This window comes from Ornithorhynchus anatinus, chromosome 3 (assembly GCF_004115215.2).
Source record: "Ornithorhynchus anatinus isolate Pmale09 chromosome 3, mOrnAna1.pri.v4, whole genome shotgun sequence".
Taxonomy (NCBI): domain Eukaryota; kingdom Metazoa; phylum Chordata; class Mammalia; order Monotremata; family Ornithorhynchidae; genus Ornithorhynchus; species Ornithorhynchus anatinus.
In genome coordinates, this window is record NC_041730.1 from 105506305 (window position 1) to 105524478 (window position 18174).

The 18174-nt window shown below is 38.5% G+C and overlaps 1 non-coding gene across 1 annotated transcript; it reads right to left on the bottom strand.

Annotated features, from left to right (window-relative positions):
• Positions 1 to 17611: 17611 nt before the first annotated feature.
• LOC114810655 lies at positions 17612 to 17749 on the bottom strand. The gene has a single exon (XR_003758350.1). It is a non-coding gene; the product is annotated as a small nucleolar RNA SNORA7 (small nucleolar RNA).
• Between the last annotated feature and the right edge of the window lie 425 nt (positions 17750 to 18174).

Genomic DNA, 18174 nt, shown 5'->3' on the forward strand with positions numbered 1-18174 from the left:
TATATTGTACTTTCCCAAGTGCTTTGTACACAGTAAGCCCTCAATAAACATGACTGAATGAATGAATGAACTCTTCAAGAGCCTCCTATGGTTATCCACCTACAGAGCTCCTTACCATTGGTTTTAAAGCAGTCAGTCAGTCAATTAATAATAATAGTAATGGTATTTGTTAAGCGCTTACTATGTGCCAAACACTGCTCTATGCACTGAGGTGGATACAGGAAAATCGGGTTGGACACAGTGTCCCTGTTCCACATGGGGTACACAGTCTCAATCCTCACTTTACAGATGAAGGACTGAGGCCCAGAGAAGTGAAGTGACTTATTCAAGGTCACACAGCAGACAAGTGGAATAGTCAGGATCAGAACCCATGACCTCTGACTTCCAGGCCTGTAAATTGTATTTATTGAGAGCCTACTGTGTGTAGAGGAACAGTCAATCAGCTTGCCCCCTCCTATCTCACCTTGCTGATTCCCTACCACAACACAGCACACTCACATGGCTCCTCTAATACCAACCTGCTTGCTGTACTTGAATGTTTTCTCTTGCCACTGACCCCTCGCCCATGTCCTGCATCCAAACTGGAATTTCCTTCTCTTTCATATCTGACAAAATCTTGTTAAAATCCCATAAGAGGACTTCCCTGACTAGGCCCTTATTTCCCCTACTTCTTCTCCCTTCCACATTGCTTACACACTTTGATTTGTACCCTTTGTTTACCCCACCATCAGTCACATAGTACTTTATCTTCATATCCAGTTCCAACATCTGTAAAATGGAGATTAAGACTGTGAGCCCCGTGTGGGACAGGGACTGTGTCCAACCCAATTATCTTGTACCTACTCTACAGTGCTTAGAACAGTGTCTGGCACATAGTAAGCACTTAACAAATACCACAATTTTTATTATTTACTGTAGGCAGGGAATGAGGAACAGGGAACTCTCCCAAGGAGTCCTCTGCCCACAGTAAGCACTCAAAAATACAATTGATCGATTTCTTGATTGATTTTCCTGGACATAAACATCAGCCTTTTGTACCAACATTTGCTTCACTTCATACTTGGAAAAGCAAACATTACCAAGAGATTCATTGAGTTGCTTGTAAAATTGATCCATCAAAATTTTTGGGCACAGCCTGCCTGAAGTGTAATGATGCCCCTAGAATCATGTTAGAAGCAGTGTCCCTGAAGCACCATCTTCTGGATGCTTTCCTTCAGGGAGTATCCCATGAGTCCTAAGGATGGGGTGGACACAGGAAACCTAAGGTTATCCCTTTACTCCTCTATCTTCTCTTGGCAACATGGGTCAAGTGGTGAGATGGAGTTTGGAAAAAGCCGTGCCCGAGCTTGCACCTTTGATTTAGTACTGATAGTAAATACTGAAAAAATAAACTGTAAATAAAAACATTTCTGGTTTTCACCAGAGACCAGACACAGTGACACTTTGCACCAACAGGTGTAAAAGCTTGAACATCTGTATTTGCACAGTGAACTTTTATCTTGTCTTATCTTTAATATAATTTGTCATATGTGTGTGTAAACTGGTTATGATACTCACCCCTTCATTACAGAAGTTCTAATTATCTAATAATGATAATTGTGAGTTCAAGATTTCTAGAAAAGTCCAAACTGAAACTCTTGAGTTTACTACACTAACTCCTAGAGAATTCTTCAGAGTTAGGAAGTATGAAAACATATATGGTCATAAAAGTTTCCGTTTAATGTCTTTTGAAATAGTTTTTCATCAAAACCAATGATTTTTTTTAACTTGTAATGAGACTGTTTCAGTTCAGTTCTCCTGCCCAAGGGGGGCTTCCATTAATATATGAGCCACAGTGAATTGATTGAAGAGAAGAATTAGCTCTACTAATTCATTCTTTATGTGGAAAGGAAAAGTCCTTCAGGGCATTTAGAATACTGACAATCTTATATATGTAGATCAATTTCTGGAAAAAAATGCTCAATTTGTAACACATGTCATTTATTAAGCTTGGTGAAACCTCAAAAGTATTTAATAAACATAGTGAGGCACTTTGCTTTGGGAACCTGGGACAGCAAACAGTATTTACTACCTACTGGAACTTCCCATGTGGTTGGTTTTTCTTAGGATGGTGAGTTAGTGTTAGAGGGATAAAGTGGTGTTTCATTGTCTTTCTTGTGAGCAATGAAAGGGTCATGGGGTCTTCACATATTTTTTCAATCTCTGAGAATTCACCCATCTCCCTCTGCATTGTCTTTGAACATGGATCTGTATTCTTTGTGCCCTTGGAATTCACCCCACCCTCAGCCCCACAGCACTCATGTACATAGCCATAATTTATTCATTTATATTAATGTCTGTCTTCCCCTCTAGACTGTATACTTGTGGGCAGGGGACATATCTACCAGCTCTGTTGTACTCTCTCTCAAGCACTTAGTACAGTACTCTGCATACAGTAAATGCCCAATAAATACCAGTGATTGATTAATCTATTGACTGATTACATAAATGCTGCTGGGGTGAGGCACTAAAAAATACAGACCTATGTGTGTAGGTGATGCAGAAGGAAGGGTGTTAGGCTGGGAAAACGAGTGGTTAGTCAGGGAAGCCCCCCTTGGAAGAGACTTTAGTAAAATTTTGAAGATGTGGAAAGTGGTGGTGAGTTGCAGATGAATGGGAAGGGAGTTCCAGGGCAGAGAGAGGTTATGAACAAAGAGTTGATGGCAAGAGAGACAAGAACACTTGGTTAGTGTTAAAGAAAATACAATGCCCAGATTAATCTTGCTGCCTCCTAATATCTTTAATGCTTAGATAATTAATAATGTTGGTATTTATTAAGCACTTACTATGTGCAGAGCACTGTTCTAAGCGCTGCGGTATACAGGGTAATTAGGTTGTCCCACATGAGGCTCACAGTCTTAATCCCCATTTTGCAGATGAGGTAACTGAGGCCCAGAGAAGTGAAGTGACTTGCCCACAGTCACACAGCTGCCAAGTGGCAGAGCCGGGATTCGAACACATGACCTCTGACTCCCAATCCCATGCTCTTTCCACTGAGCCACCCTGCCTCTCTATTCTAGATAATTGTTTTCTGGGTTACCTGAGCTGTTGTTTTATATGGTAGTCTTGAGGTCTCCAAGGTTATATCTTCATCTTCCTCAAGTCAATAACTTCTTTTTTTATATTGTGGTTGGAGATCTGTTCTAAATCCTGTTACAGTTATCATTTAAAGACCAGTAAGTACTTAGGCATTCACAGGCAGGTTCTATTTGGAAACTTTTATATTTTAAGCTCTTAGGTAATACCAGGTTTATTTAACTCTGGTTCATAGAGGATCACTTACCTGAATTTCTCAGAATCCATTCACTCCAAGGCCTTCTCCCCTCCTGCTAATCCTTTCTGGAACTTGGGAGAGTGAAGGACACAACTGTCGTCACAGAGAACAAAGAATGGAAAACTCTCAGATCAGGGTGTGTGGTGATCCCACACCCCACACCCAAAGGGTGGGTGAGTAGCTCTGATTACAAGGAAACCTTTATTAGTGCTCTAGGCATTTTAAACTGTGAACCTGAACCAAAATTGTTCCTGGTAATGCATCTGTAATTACTGTTGATCCCATCTGGGGAAATCGTTACCCCAGAGAAACAGTCAGAAATGTTTGTTTTCTGCTCACAGAAAATGTGCACATATGCATTTTCTTCAATTCAAGAATTTAGAGAGCTCATTTTATCTTGAGAACAATAATTCTGAACTTTTAGATCGTAAGAGACTAAATCCTGCCATTGTTGTGTCAGAGCAATGGTGCATTCAGTCCAGTAAAATAGGGATTAAGACTGTGAGCCCCATCTGGGACATGAAATGTGTCCAATTTGATTATCTTGTATGTACCCCAGCATGTAGAACAGTGCCTGGAATAAAGTAAATGTTTAATAAATGCCATAAAAAATTATATTTCCAGTACAGGCAAAAAGATGCTTATTGGTTGGCTTCCTTGATGTCTGTCCTAACTTCCCCCTCAATATTCCTAACTTTAGCTTTATTGGCCCATTATGGACTGCTTTTACATGAATTTATCCAAATCCGTCTTGAACCTTCTGATTTTCCAATGTAGTGGGTTATGCCTTTACAATAAAACTAAAATCCTCCCTTTCTCCTCTGTCCAAATTGCTACCATATTGATCCCAGCATTTATCATATCCCATCTTGACTACTGTATCAGTCTCCTTGCTGACTTCCCATCCTATTGTCTCTCCCCACTCCAGTCTTTACTTCACTCTGCTGTCCAGATCATTTTTCTAATGAAACATTCAGTCCATGTCTCTGCACTCAAAAAGAGCAACCAAAGGTTGCCCATCTATCTCTGCGTCAAACAGAAACTCCTTACCATGGCTTTAAAGCACTCAATTCACCCCCTCCTATTTTACCTTGATTATGTCCAGTTCACAAGCATTGCCCCTCCACTGCCAACCAACTCACTATACCTCAATCTTGTCTATCTCACCACTGACCCCTTGCCTACATCCTCCCTCTGGCCTGGAGCTTCCTCCCCCCTTTGTATGACAGACCATGACTCCCCCTATCTTCAAAGCCTTATTAAAATCACATCTCCTCCTAAAGACCTTTCTGACAGTCCTCATTACCTTTAAGCACTTGAGATTCACCCCACCCTTAGGCCACAAAAAAAGAGTCTTCTTACATCAATATTTTGGTAATGCCCCAGAATAAACAAGGTGGTCCTTTCACTCAGCCACCTTACTATATAAGCTTATCGTCTCCCTGCTTCTCTTCCAGTATCCATTCCTCCAGCCCTTCATGATCTATCCATCTCTAGGGCTGCTGCAACTGTCTTTGAGAAGGAGAAGTCAGAAACAAAAGAATCGGGTTTTGAGAGTGCATGTTTGTGAGAGGGTATGTATGGGTTTGTAAGAAGGTATAAATGAAACGTCAAGTGTGTAAATATATGATACCATGCTTTTGTAAGTGTGTAGGTGTGTGTTTCACCATGGTGACTCTTTGTGATTATAATGAATTGTATATTTTAATGAATATGGGCATGCAAATATGAGTATGCATAGAGTGATAAGGGTTGACAGATAGTGGGGGTATATGTTGCTAAAGAGAGCATGAGAGATCAAGTAGTTTGCTATGTAAAATTACTGGTCTACCATAAGACCTCACATTTTAGAGGTTTTCCCTGGTACCTGGGATCAGTCAATTTTGAAGCAAAAACATAGTAAGGAAAAAATAAAATGGTTTACATTTTACTTAATATTTGATTTGAGGCTTCAATTCTTGTATTCAAAAAATTAAAGTGCTAATGTTCCTGACTTCATATGAGAAAAAATATAATGCCTGTAGAGTCAACAACCCAGTTCCCCCCCAACCACTTCTCTCTCCCAGCCCCTCCCTCCCATGGTCGGGGGAGGGATGGGGCCCCAGCTGTGCCCAGAGACCTTCTTCAACTGAGCCCTCATCTCCTTAACTCCCTTTTCCTCTGTGTTGCTTATGCTGCTTATGCATTTGGATCTCATCCCTTCAAGCTCTTTATATTCACCTCACCCCCACAGCACTTACTTATATATGTACATGCATGACATAGTGGATGGAGCATGGATCTGGGAATCAGAAGGTCATGGGTTCCTATCCCAACTCTGCCACTTGTCTGCTGTGTGACCGTAGGCAAGTCACTTCAGTTTTCTGTGCCTCAGTTACCTAATCGGGAAAATGGGGACTGGGACTGTGAGCCCCATGTGGGACAGGCACTGTGTCCAACCTGATTTGCTTGTATCCACCCCAGTACCCACTGCTTAAAACCATGCTCAAAACATAGCAAGCATTTTACAAATGCCAGAATTATTAATTAATATATGTACATGACTATGTAAATGTACGTATCTACTTCTTCCTACCTAGACTGGTAGTCCCTAGTGGGACAGGCACTGTGTCATTCATTCATTCATTCATTCATTCATTCATTCATTCATTCATTCGTATTTATTGAGTGCTTTACTATGTGCAGAGCACTTTACTAAGCGCTTGGAATGAACAAGTCGGTAACAGAGACAGTCCCTGCCATTTGACGGGCTTACAGCCTATTCAGGGGAGACAGACAGACAAGAACAATGGCAATAAATAGAGTCAAGGTAAGTGTCCAACCTAATAACCTTGTATCTACCCCAGAACAGTGCTTGACATATAGTAAGAACTTAAATACCATAATGATAACAGTAATAATAATATCCATAAATTATTTTAATGTCTCTATCCCCCTCTAGTTTGTAGGCTCCTTCTGGGAAGAGATCATGTTTTACAATTCCATTGTATTGTACTCTCCCAAGTGTTTAAGAGCAGTGCTCTGCTCACAGTAAGAATTCAGTAAATTTCACTGATTGATTATTGAATGATTGAATCAAAGCATTGTTGGATTAGACTCTAGAGGTCAAATGGAAGCCTAGATTCATTAGCCCTAATTTGGATGATCTTTGAAGATGTCATCTAACACTGAAGGAAGCAGAATTTCTTTTGAATGGATAAAGTCAACTAGATGTGAAGCAGTATCACTTAGTGGAAAATGAACAGGCCTAGGAGTCAGGTGATCTGGGGTCTCATCCCAGTTCTGCCAAATGTTTGCTGCGCGATCTTGGGCAAGTCACTTAACTTATGTGTGCCTCAGTTAACTCAACTGTAAAACTGGAATTAAATCCTCCTCCCTCCAAACATAGGCTGTGAGCCCCATATGGGACAGGGACTGTGTCCAACCTGATAAACTTGTGTCTAGCTGAGTGCTTAGAACAGTACCTGATAAGCACTTAACAAATACCATGAAAACTAAAAAAATTATAAGAATGCAGTCTGAGTTATAAACATGTTATATGAAACAAAGCCTCATTTGAAAAAAGCTCAAATCCTGATGCTCTAAAAACTCATAAAAAGGATCTAGGCTTTAAAATTTGAATGCACAATTTAATTGTTACTGAAGGTGAATTAGCCCTTCAAACATCAATCCACTTTAAAACCCTGAACTACAGATATATATATATATATAGATATATATATATATGTCTATTCAGGGTATATATAGATATATATACATATTCAGTCAATTTCAATTAGAATAGTTTACTTTGAAATTCACAGATCTTTCTGTGTTTTCTGATGTGAGACACTTTCTCTTTTGTTCTTGATTTTTTTTCTGCTGTTGAAATAAAAAAAAAATGAGTATCTGAACCTGGCCAGAATCAAGCAGTCAGCGGTATATATTGAGCATTTGCTGAAGCAGAGCATTCTACTAAATGCTTGAGAGAGTACATGAGAAGTAGAACACAAGTTTGTTATGGCATAAGTGAAAAAAAGTCTTCAAATTTATGTCAATAAAACTGAATTGTTACTGCACAGAGTTATTATTAAGTCTATTTCTGTTTCTGACTTCTCCCTCTCAATGCTTCATTCTATTAAAATGGGATATCTGTATAGCTCTAACAAGAAAGAAATAGCAATCAAACGAAGTGGAATTGTTACAGACATTGCATTGATGCATAGGCATACATTTATATTGAGAAAAAGGAAATCACTGATTGCCTCTGTCCAGAATATAAAATTGTTTCGATAACTTGATCTGGTGTCTTAGTGACTGAAGATTTTAGAATAGTAGAGGGATATTATTGTTCTGTAAAATTTTACTTGGTTTTGCTTTCCTTTCCCTCTTATGAAGTTAAACATTTTTCAAGGTTAAGTAAAAGAAGCTTCTGTTTGCAGCTACCTTGATGTGTGATTTTTGTTCCCTATTTTTGCCAAAGACAAAGAACATCCTCAGTTTTTATCCTGTTTTATCTAAGTATCCTATCGTGGATCATTTCAAGTGATGCCAATTAGCAGAGTACTTCTTTTTTTTTTTTTTACAAGAACCTGCTAATTTATAGTCCTTGTTAATCTCCTGGTTACCAATGGGTGATGAGAAAGTGTGAGACTGAGTGATTGGGAATGACTCATGCTGCTTTTCTGCCTCCCACTTCCACTGCTTGCAGGAGTTCTGTTAAACATTTAACCTCTGTGGAAACATACAGAGTTATTTTAATCACAAATGCAGTTATTAAATCTGTAAGTTTTGTCTATATAAGACTAGATTTAAGTGACTGTGAAATAGAACTCTAGAAATTCCTTCTGAACTTGTTTCAGAAATAATGTATTTCCCAAGTCTTTGCAGGCACCTATGCTGCAGTTTATCTTCCAGTTGCTGTTGCTGTTAATGTGAATCTTTTAGCTAATCCAAATCCTGAGGTCCTGAGTATGATTGATATGCTTAATAGCATACAGAGAGACCTTTCATCTAAAGGTTGTTACTTGTGTTCAAAATGTTCTAGCTTCTGATGCTGCCTGACAGGGTAAGATTAGAGGCCACAAAATACTCATGTAGAAAGAAATCTTCTAAATGTGGATTGGATCTTTGCATTAGACCATTGTGCAATAGACCATCTAAGATGCTTCTAGCTTTAAAGGCCCAGAGTACTATTAAATCATTTTGAGAGTGCTTATTTTTTTCTCTGTGCATGCTGAGGATGTTATCTGAAGGGAACTGAAGACTAAACTCTGACGCAATCATCATCAACATCCACAGAAGTGCCTATCCTTTTCTTTCCATTCTTCACTGCCATTTCTTGGACAACTCGGAACTAACCTCATTTCTAGTTTTCCAGTTTCATATCCATTACTTTTATTGTAGCGTTTACATTTTTTCTCTTCTGTTTTTATAGGGCTTTGCATCTCAAAATCGCTACTAGAAAATTAATATGATTCTGATCAAATTTTTAAAGTGGTGTTGTTCTCCTTAGTTGTGCAATGACAATTTGGAAGGTGAAATAATTGATGGACAAGGCCTTTTATAAACAATTTTTATAAACCTTGTTTTGATAGGGAAAAAAATCAAAGACCATGTCTTCAGGATCATTGAAACATTAACTGGGTGACTGTGTTTGAAACAAAGAGAGCTAAAAACATAATTAGTCTCCCCTTCATAGTCTCTTAAAATCTAGATATGAAAAGGAGCATCTTTTTGTGTATTGAATTTGCTTTTATTATAGAAACATGAAATCATTTCCACCCAGTCATTATAAGTGAGACCAAATACACAATAAAGGCATTTAAAAATTGCATACTACCCCAATTCATTCTTTCATTCATTCATTCATTCATATTTATTGAGCTCGTACTGTGTGCAGAGCACTGTAAAATAATAATAATAATATTGGTATTTGTTAAGCACTTACTATGGGCAGAGCACTGTTCTAAGCACAGGGGGAGATACAGGGTAATCAAGTTGTCCCACGTGAGGCTCACCGTCATTAATCCCCATTTTACAGATGAGGTAACTGAGGCACAGAGAAGTTAAGTGACTTGCCCACAGTCACACAGCTGACAAGTGACAGAGCCAGGATTTGAACCTATGACCTCTGACTCCCATGACCTCTGACTGTACTAAGCACTTGGAAAGTACAATGCAGCAAATAGAGAGAGACAATCCCTGCCCACATTGGGCTCACAGTCTAGAGGGAGGGAAACAGTTATCAGTACAAATAAACAGGCCTCTGCCTCTCATCTCCTAGTAATAGGGTAGTAATAATAATAGCATTTATTGAGCACTCACTCAGGGCAATGCCCTGCAATATGTTTATGTGCTTGGGAAACATGAGCCCATTCCAAAAAACAAAACAAAAACCTACTGTCTACCTCAAACTCTTGCCCACTCCTTCTGTCTGATCTGGGGCTCCCTTCCCGAATCATTTCCAACAGAACACCATTCTCCCTACCTTAAAAACCCATCTCAATTCATATTTCCTCCAAGAAACCTTCCTGGATTAAGACCTCATTTCTCCTATTAGCCCTCCCTTCTGTATCACCTGGATCTGTACCTCATAAAGCACTTGATAGTCACCCAACCCTCAACCCTCCAACACTTAAGTTCATATCTTATGCTCTACCATTTCCCCTATCTAGAATTTATTTTACTATATGTCCCACACTAGCTTTTACACTCCTTTTGGGCAGGGATTGTGTTTAATAACTCTACTGAATTGTACTTTTCCAAGTGCTTAGTACAGTGACCTTATACAGTTAGTGCCCAATACTACTGATTGACTGAAAAGTTGATTTATGTTTTACTATGTGATAATCCCCAGGTTATGAGATGGGACAGATTCCTTTTCCCACCTACATCTCATAATTTATCTTATCCCCTAGCATTTTACAGATGAAAAAAATGAATCCTGAAGAAATGAAGTGACTTGTCCAAGATCACACAATAGGCCAGTCAATGGCTGAGCTGTGAGTCTTGAACCCAGGTCTCCTCAATCCTAGCCCCATTCTCTTCCCAATAGGCCATTCTCCAAAGTCAGACCCTGCCAAGAACTGGATTTAGAGAAATCCTGCTAGTAGTAATAATAACAATAGTAACTGTGGTATTTAAGTGCTTACTATGTACTAAATGCTGGGGTAGATACAAAGTAATCGGGTGGTCCCACCTGGGGCTCACAGTCTTCATCCCCATTTTACAGATGAAGTAACTGAGGCACAGAGAAATTAAGTGACTTGCCCAAGGTCACACAGCAGACAAGTGGTAGAGCTGGGATTAGAACCCACATCCTCTGACTCCCAAGCCTGTGCTCTTGCCCCTAAGCCATGCTGCTTCTCTTATGGTGTAGTAATAATAATAATGTTGGTATTTATTAAGCACTTACTATGTGCAGAGCACTGTTCTAAGCGCTGGGGTAGATACAGGGTAATCAGGTTGTCCCACGTGAGGCTCACAGTTAATCCCCATTTGACAGATGAGGGAACTGAGGCCCAGAGAAGTGAAGTGACTTGCCCACAGTCACACAGCTGACAAGTAGCAGAGCTGGTTGTGATGGCTTGCCTAAGACATGAAATTTATTTCAAAAAACAGTCCTGAGCTTTCTGCCCTTCAGTTCTGATCAGAGTTCATTTTGAAACTTGCTTTTAGACAGCGATAGATCTACATTTTAAAGTTTGGGTAAATTGAGGGAAAAACTGGGTCTTTGTGTGAGTCCACAGTTATGTGGGGAAAAAAGTTAAATACTATTTTTAGTAGTAAAATCAAATGGAGCATGGCCTAATGGAAAGAGCACAGGTGTGGAAGTCTGGGATTAGTGAATTGTATCTACCCCAATGCCTAATACAGTGCCTGGCATACTCATTCTTAGTAATTATTATTCTTAATGCAATCATTACATATTCATAACAACAATAATAGTAAATTGTGTCCCTCGTTGCTAGGCTTGTAAGAGTTAGTTGGAGATGGGAGTGAAGTATATTTGCAATATCACTGACAGCTGCATCATCGTCAAACCAAAGAGTAACTTGACAACTGCATTTGTTCTGATCAGAGTGGCCATAAGATGTTTGACTTTTTTTTGAGAACCTTATTGAAATTCAACTGATCTCACCTGAGATTTGAAAAAAACAAATGTATTGAAGACAGCTTTGTTAAAAAAGAAAAGGTAAAATAAAAGGAAAAAAAATTCAATTAAAATGTAGCTCCTCATAAAGGAGTCTGAGCTCACTTGTTAGCTCTACCCAAAGATGACAGTTATCTGTAAAAGTAAATCCATTTCCATGTATGTTTAGTCCTGATTTTTAACACTTATTAGTAAGAAATTGGGTGTTTCTTAGTAGATTCATAACAAACATTAAAATTTGATATCTGTAATGTAAAAATACCAACAGCATTTTTTTTAGCTCCTGTTGTTTGCAGGATATTGTACAAAACCATTGGCTAGCATATAAAAAATGTAAGACTTATTCCTAACCTCAAAGGGCTTTCAGAGTGGCATTAAGGGGTAAATACATCAGAAATAAAAATGAGAAAATAGATTCAGATTTCCTACCAACTATTTATTTCCCAATATGTTCAATTTCTGTTTAGCATGTTGACTGCCATGAGTTATAGTGCTGAGAAACAAGAATTTCCCTCATATTTGCTAAGTACAATGCTTGGCATATAGTAAGCACTTGAGAAATACCACAGTCATAAGTACTATAGCACCCTTGATAATTTTAAGCATCCCATTCTGAGATGTTGAATGTTCTTGTCTAAAATCGAATCAGAATTTCATTAGCATTATACAGAGGACTTGAGTCATTGTGCAAAGTTCACTATCACCATAAATTTATTGGAAAAATGAATTTTAAGCCGTTACAATTAATTTCCTGTACAATGCCAATATACTACTGATTTAGAAGCCCATTTAGAAGGGAAGGCTTATTGAAACTTGCTTAGAACGTTTCTGTTTGTTTTTTCTGGCAATGATAAGCTACTGAGTTGCAGGAGGTTGGGAGGCACTGTAGAAAAGGGGCAGAGAAGGCTTAATTTGGGGTGCAGGACCATAGCACAAAGTGACTGGGATTAGGGAAGTGTGGAGGAGAAGAAGGAAGAAGCAGGGATTAATTTAACGTAACTATGGTGATTGGACATTAACACTGGGATGAGAATGTACATGCATATATACATGTGAGACTTAGCTTTCTGTTGGTACTGGTTCTCAGAAAGGCCCTTATTAATTGCAGTTAAGTCTATGGGAAAATGTATCTCATCATAATGTAAAGATTTGTATCCACCCCAACTCTTAGTACAGGGCCTAATACATAGTAAGCACTTAACAAATACTGTAATTATTATTATTGTGGGTTGTTTTTTTTTGAAGATAGCTAGGCTATCTAATACATTCTGTTACAGGAATATGCATATAGGCGGAAACAAGCAATTTTCATCATTTGTTATACTTTGTTAATCTAAATATCCTATTAATGAAATTAAATGATAAAGTTGATTTAAATAGATTAATGTTAAAAAGTCAATATAAATGGTTTCAGAATGCAAAACCTGCACTCTGAGAGTTTCCAAGATTTGCCTCTAGCCAATCCCTCTCACACTTGAAATACTCTGGGTTGTTAAACGTAAGTAATTATTACATTTCATTGCCTCCATTTGCACTTTATATTACAAAATGGTCTTTGAGCAACCATTTTATATGTTATGTTAATTATCAACTAGCACCAGAGGCAAAATCATTTTACAGGGCTTTGCCAACGTTACATCCTATCTATGCCTTACAAGCAACAAAAGCCATGCTTGGTGTATGGCACAACTTAATAAACCCTGGTGATGATGGAAATGCTGATAACTGCGAATCTCTCAAATAGGGCACCAAAAATCATTTTCATTGACTTGATTCTGTCCCTTTTCTCCATATTACACTAATCTTGTTCATATCATGAGATTTCTTTGAGTGATAACCGATTGGGTTTAACAACACCTGACATGAAACTCAAGTAAATCCTATTAATGTGCAAATAATGAGAATTAGATCCATATGATAGGCACACTTTAATGCTCATGCAACTACTAAAACAGTTATGTGGTCCTATCTGCATACACACTAGTTTTGTCAGGCAAATATATCTTTGCCAACTGAGTTTCTATTCTTTTCTCTTAATTGAGTGCTTACTGGTGATTACTTTCATTAAACTATAAATGATCAATAATGTAAATAATCCCTTAGAGCAAAAATGTTATTTAATAATGATATTTTTGTGTGTGCCCAATGCCACTCCTCTTACATAGAAATGGTATTCTTCCTTATATGTTTTGGCATAGTCAGGGAGCATTTGTGTGATACCAGCAGCAGATGATCCATTTTAACTTGTAGCTGTAAGAATTCAGATAACTGTCTTAGAGTAATTTGGAAGCGTTGTGTTAAAAGACTTCCTCTGCCCATTTTGCTTCCAAATGTGCTGCATATCAAAGGAACACACCACAAGAATGTTACGTGATACCTACCAATCAATCAATTAATCATATTTAGCAAGTGCATACTCTGTGCAGAGCACTAAACTAAGAGCTTGAGAGAGTATGCTATAATAGAGTTGGTAGACATGGTCCCTGCCCACAACTAGCTTAGTCTATAGGGGAAAACAGACATTAATATAAATAAATTATGGACATGAACATAAGTACTGTGAGGCTGAGGAAGGGGTGAATAAAGGGAGTGGGAAAAGAAGAAATGAGAGCCAGGTCAGGGAGGTCTCTTGAAGGAGATGTGCTTTTAATAAGGCTTTGAAGGTGGGAAGACAGAGAATCTGTGAGTTATGAAGGAGGTCATTGCACGCTAGAGGCAGGAACTGGGGAAAGGGTAAGCAGCGAGATAGATGCGATTGAGGTAAGTGAGTAGGTTGGCATTAATGTGTGCAGGATGGGTTGTAGTAGGACATTAGGGAAGCAAGGTAGGAGCAGGCCAGGTGACTGACTCCTTTAAAATATCTCTCCGAGTCTTACTGAATTACTTTACAGGAGTTTGACTTTTTCTTCAAATACTTAAAGGAAAAAATCTTGTTTTCCTTCCGTAAAGCTATGAATTATTTCATTAAAAGTGCTGAAGGAAAGCCTTAAATTATGACATTTTACATAAATTTTTTTATTTTTATTTTGTTGAATAAGTAACTATTAATAGAGCATCTCTTGCCTTTGGTGTAGATTCACTAAAGAGGCAGGGGAATCTACTTGCATGAAAAATCCATGGTTCAATTGAGAAAAATTAGCATTTTTTTCTGGCACTATGCTCAGCAAGAATGATAAAGCCTCTAAAACTAATTGCTAATCCACTTCTGGGAACTGAAAAGATAAAGCTGCCCCAAAGTAACTTTAAGAATGTTTCATTTGGCTCTTTCATATTTTTAGTAAACTCTCAAAATGAGTTAGGTTTATTGTGGTTAAAGCCTTCTGCTCCAACTGTAACATCTCTAACATCTTACCAGATTAAGCCTTCATTTTCTCTTCTACTCTATTCTGTTGCAGTTTTGCCCTTGGATATTCATACCTCCTTTAGCCCCACATTTCCCAAATGCTTAGTACAGTACTCTGCATCCAGTAAGCACTCAATAAATATGATTGATTGATAGGTTGATTAAAATTCAAAATTGCAATAATCCTCTACAGATCCCCTTGCAATTTAAAAGGAGAACTCTGAGAGCTTCTCAAACCTATAAAAGTCCCTTTGTACCCACTGCACTTCAGGCTTCCATGGGCCAGTGATTTCCTATGGGATTTAGTAAAGTGGGATGTGCCCAGGTGGCTGGTTTGCAGATAGAGTAGCAACTTGACTTGCTCCCATCATTCCTTACATTGTTGGAGAGGCACTGATCCCACTTCTTCCCTACATAATAACCCTCCTAGCTTCCATGAACAAAGTGGTGGAAGAATTCATTCTTCTGCCAACCACTATCTGTGATAAATTCATTGAAATATCTCCTAAAATTTTTGAAGAGATCATCTGCCTTTCTCCAGGTAAAAGAATAGGTCTCAAATCACATTCACATTAAAGAGCTTTTTAAAATGAGCACCTGGCTGAAAGATATGAAAATAGGCAAGAGTGCATATGGCATTTTGAGATTCTCACAGGTGATCAGATTTGCAAAGATATTAATTGTATATGCTTATCCTTTGATAGCAGGGAAAATGATTTTATCTCATTTATGTAAAAGTTTTTTATTTGTCAGAAACAATCCACTGGCTTTGGACTAATTCATATAACATTAATTATTAACAGCAAACTCTAAAAAATTGACCAAAAAATCCCTTTTGATCTTGTGTGAAGTACAAACCATGGATATAAAAAAGGGAGAACAGCCCTTAAGAACAAGACTAGTCTGTTGAGAAAGTTGAAGGTGAAGTCCTTCAGATGCAGGGAAATTTTAAAAATACCCTGTTTTGTAGCTCTCATGGCATGACAAAAACATGTATTTGATTTCCAACATAAGACCCAGCTACCCTCTTTTGCTTCTGCCTCTGGGCCTGGTAAAATCTATAGGAGTTACTGGGGGGATATCCTGCCTTGAAAGAGGCACAAAAATGTGCATTTTTGTCAGTAGGTTTTCTGCAGGGCATGCTCAGGATGACTTGACCTTTTTCCCAGACCAGAATCTAGATATTTGATTTCTTGTATAGGTAGGTGTGCCCTCTCTCCCACTCTCATCCCCACTGCTGAGGAAGTGCTTCTTGTTCTTGCTGCATTTCTCACAAGTGGAAACCTAGTTAACTCTTCTACCTTCTCAATCAATCATGTATTTGGAGCACTTAATGTGTGTGGAGCACTGAACATTATAGCGGAATTGGTAGACATATATCCTTCCCACAATGAGCTTCCAATCTAGAACGGGATACAGACATTAATATAAATGAACAAATTACTGATATGTATTTCAGTGCTATGGAGCTGAGGAATGGTGATTAAAGAGTGCAGAACCAAATGCAAAGTTGATGCTGAAAGGAGAAGGAAAAGGGGAAATGAGAGTTAATTGGGGAAGGCCTCTTGGAGAGGAGCTTTAAAGATGGGTCTGAATGTGGGGAAAGTGATCATCTGTCAGATATGAAAAGGGAAAGCATTAAGGGAAAGCATTCCAGACCAGAGGCAGGACATGGGCAGAAGTTTGGCATTGAGATGGATGAGTTGGGGTATTGGAGTAGGTTGGCATTAGAGGAGTTCAGTATGCAGGTCTGGTTGTACAGTAAATCAGGGAGTTAAGTTATGAGGTGAAAAGGTGATTGAATGCTATAAAGCCTATGGTAAAGAGTTTCTGTTTGATGCAGAGGAGGATGGGCAACCACTGGAGGTTCTTGAGGAGTTAGGAAACATGAACATATTGGTTTTGTTGAAAAATCTGGGCAGCAGAGTGTAGTATGGAATGGGGAGAGACGGCAGGCAAGGAGGTCGACAAGGAAGCTGATACCTTAATGGTGGCATAGGATAAGTGCTTAGATTAATGTAGTAACGTTTGGATGGAGTGGAACAGGTGGATTTTTGTGATGTTGTGGAGGTTGAACTGAAAGAATTTGATGACACTGAATATGTGGGTTGAATAAGAGGATTGAGTCAAGGATAACGCCAAAGTTATGGGCTTGTGAGACAGGGAGATGGTGCTGTCTAGAGGGTTGAGAAAGTCAAGGGAAGGACAGGGTTTGAGTGGGAGGATAAGACATTCTATTTTGGAATTCTGTGTCTCATATCACTATCATTCACTCTATATCTGCTACCTCTTTGCCCCGTATAAAGGAAATACATTTTTAGGAATGAGAATGTACCCCTACAAAATAAAGTATAAAGGGATAATTACATCTCTTTACTTCACATTGTACCATAGTGGTGAGATTAGCCTAGAATAAACTGGAAATGGGGAGTCAAAGACTATGGTTAAATTCATTCATTCATTCACTCGTGTTTATTGAGCACTTTTTGTGTGCAGAGCACTGTACTAAATGCTTGGAAACTGCAGCTTGTCAACAAATAGAGACAATATGTACCCAACAATGGGCTCACAGTCTATCTAGAAGGGACTTCATAAACTTGTCCTGTCATGCTTTTGTCTTATTTGACCCATAGTGACTTCATGAACGTTTCTCTCCCAGAATGTCCCATATCCATCTAAAAATCTTCTGGTAGTGTATCAAAAGTGTTTTCTTGCTAAAAATATAGAAATGATTTACTATTGCTTTCTCCTGCACAGAAAACTTGAGTCACTGCCCTCGACTGTCTTCCATGTCACTGCTGCCCAGCACAGTTGAGTTTTGACTTGTAGCAGATTGCCTTCCACTTGCTAGCCACTGCCCAAGCTAGGAATGGAATGGGTAGGCATCTGCTTGACTCTCCCTCCCATAGCTGAGACTGGTAGAGCATTGGAAACTCTCCAGGTGCCATCCTGAGACGGGAACTCATAAACCAGGTGATAACATTTTTAAATTCTGAGGATAAAACATTTACTAGAATTCAGGCTATCCTTGTAGTGTGTATTTGTACCAAATTCTGTTCATCACAAGCTTGGGGCTCCACTTGTCTCATGGGTGCTATTTACAATGGATTTATCAATACTGCACACTTGTATTTTTATTCATGAATTAAAGGCTGAGTTGCAAATTTACATGGCTTATCAAGATCATATAGCTATTCCCTCATCCCTTAAATTCATATTAATAACAAGAAATGGTCACCTATATCAAATTTTAATATCAACATTTCTCAATCTTGGTCTTCTCACAACTTATAGCCTAGACAAAGGCAACTTTACTGCTTCTATGAACAACAATAATGAGTGAAGAGAATATGATTCAAATATGTAATATAGTCTCTCAAAAGT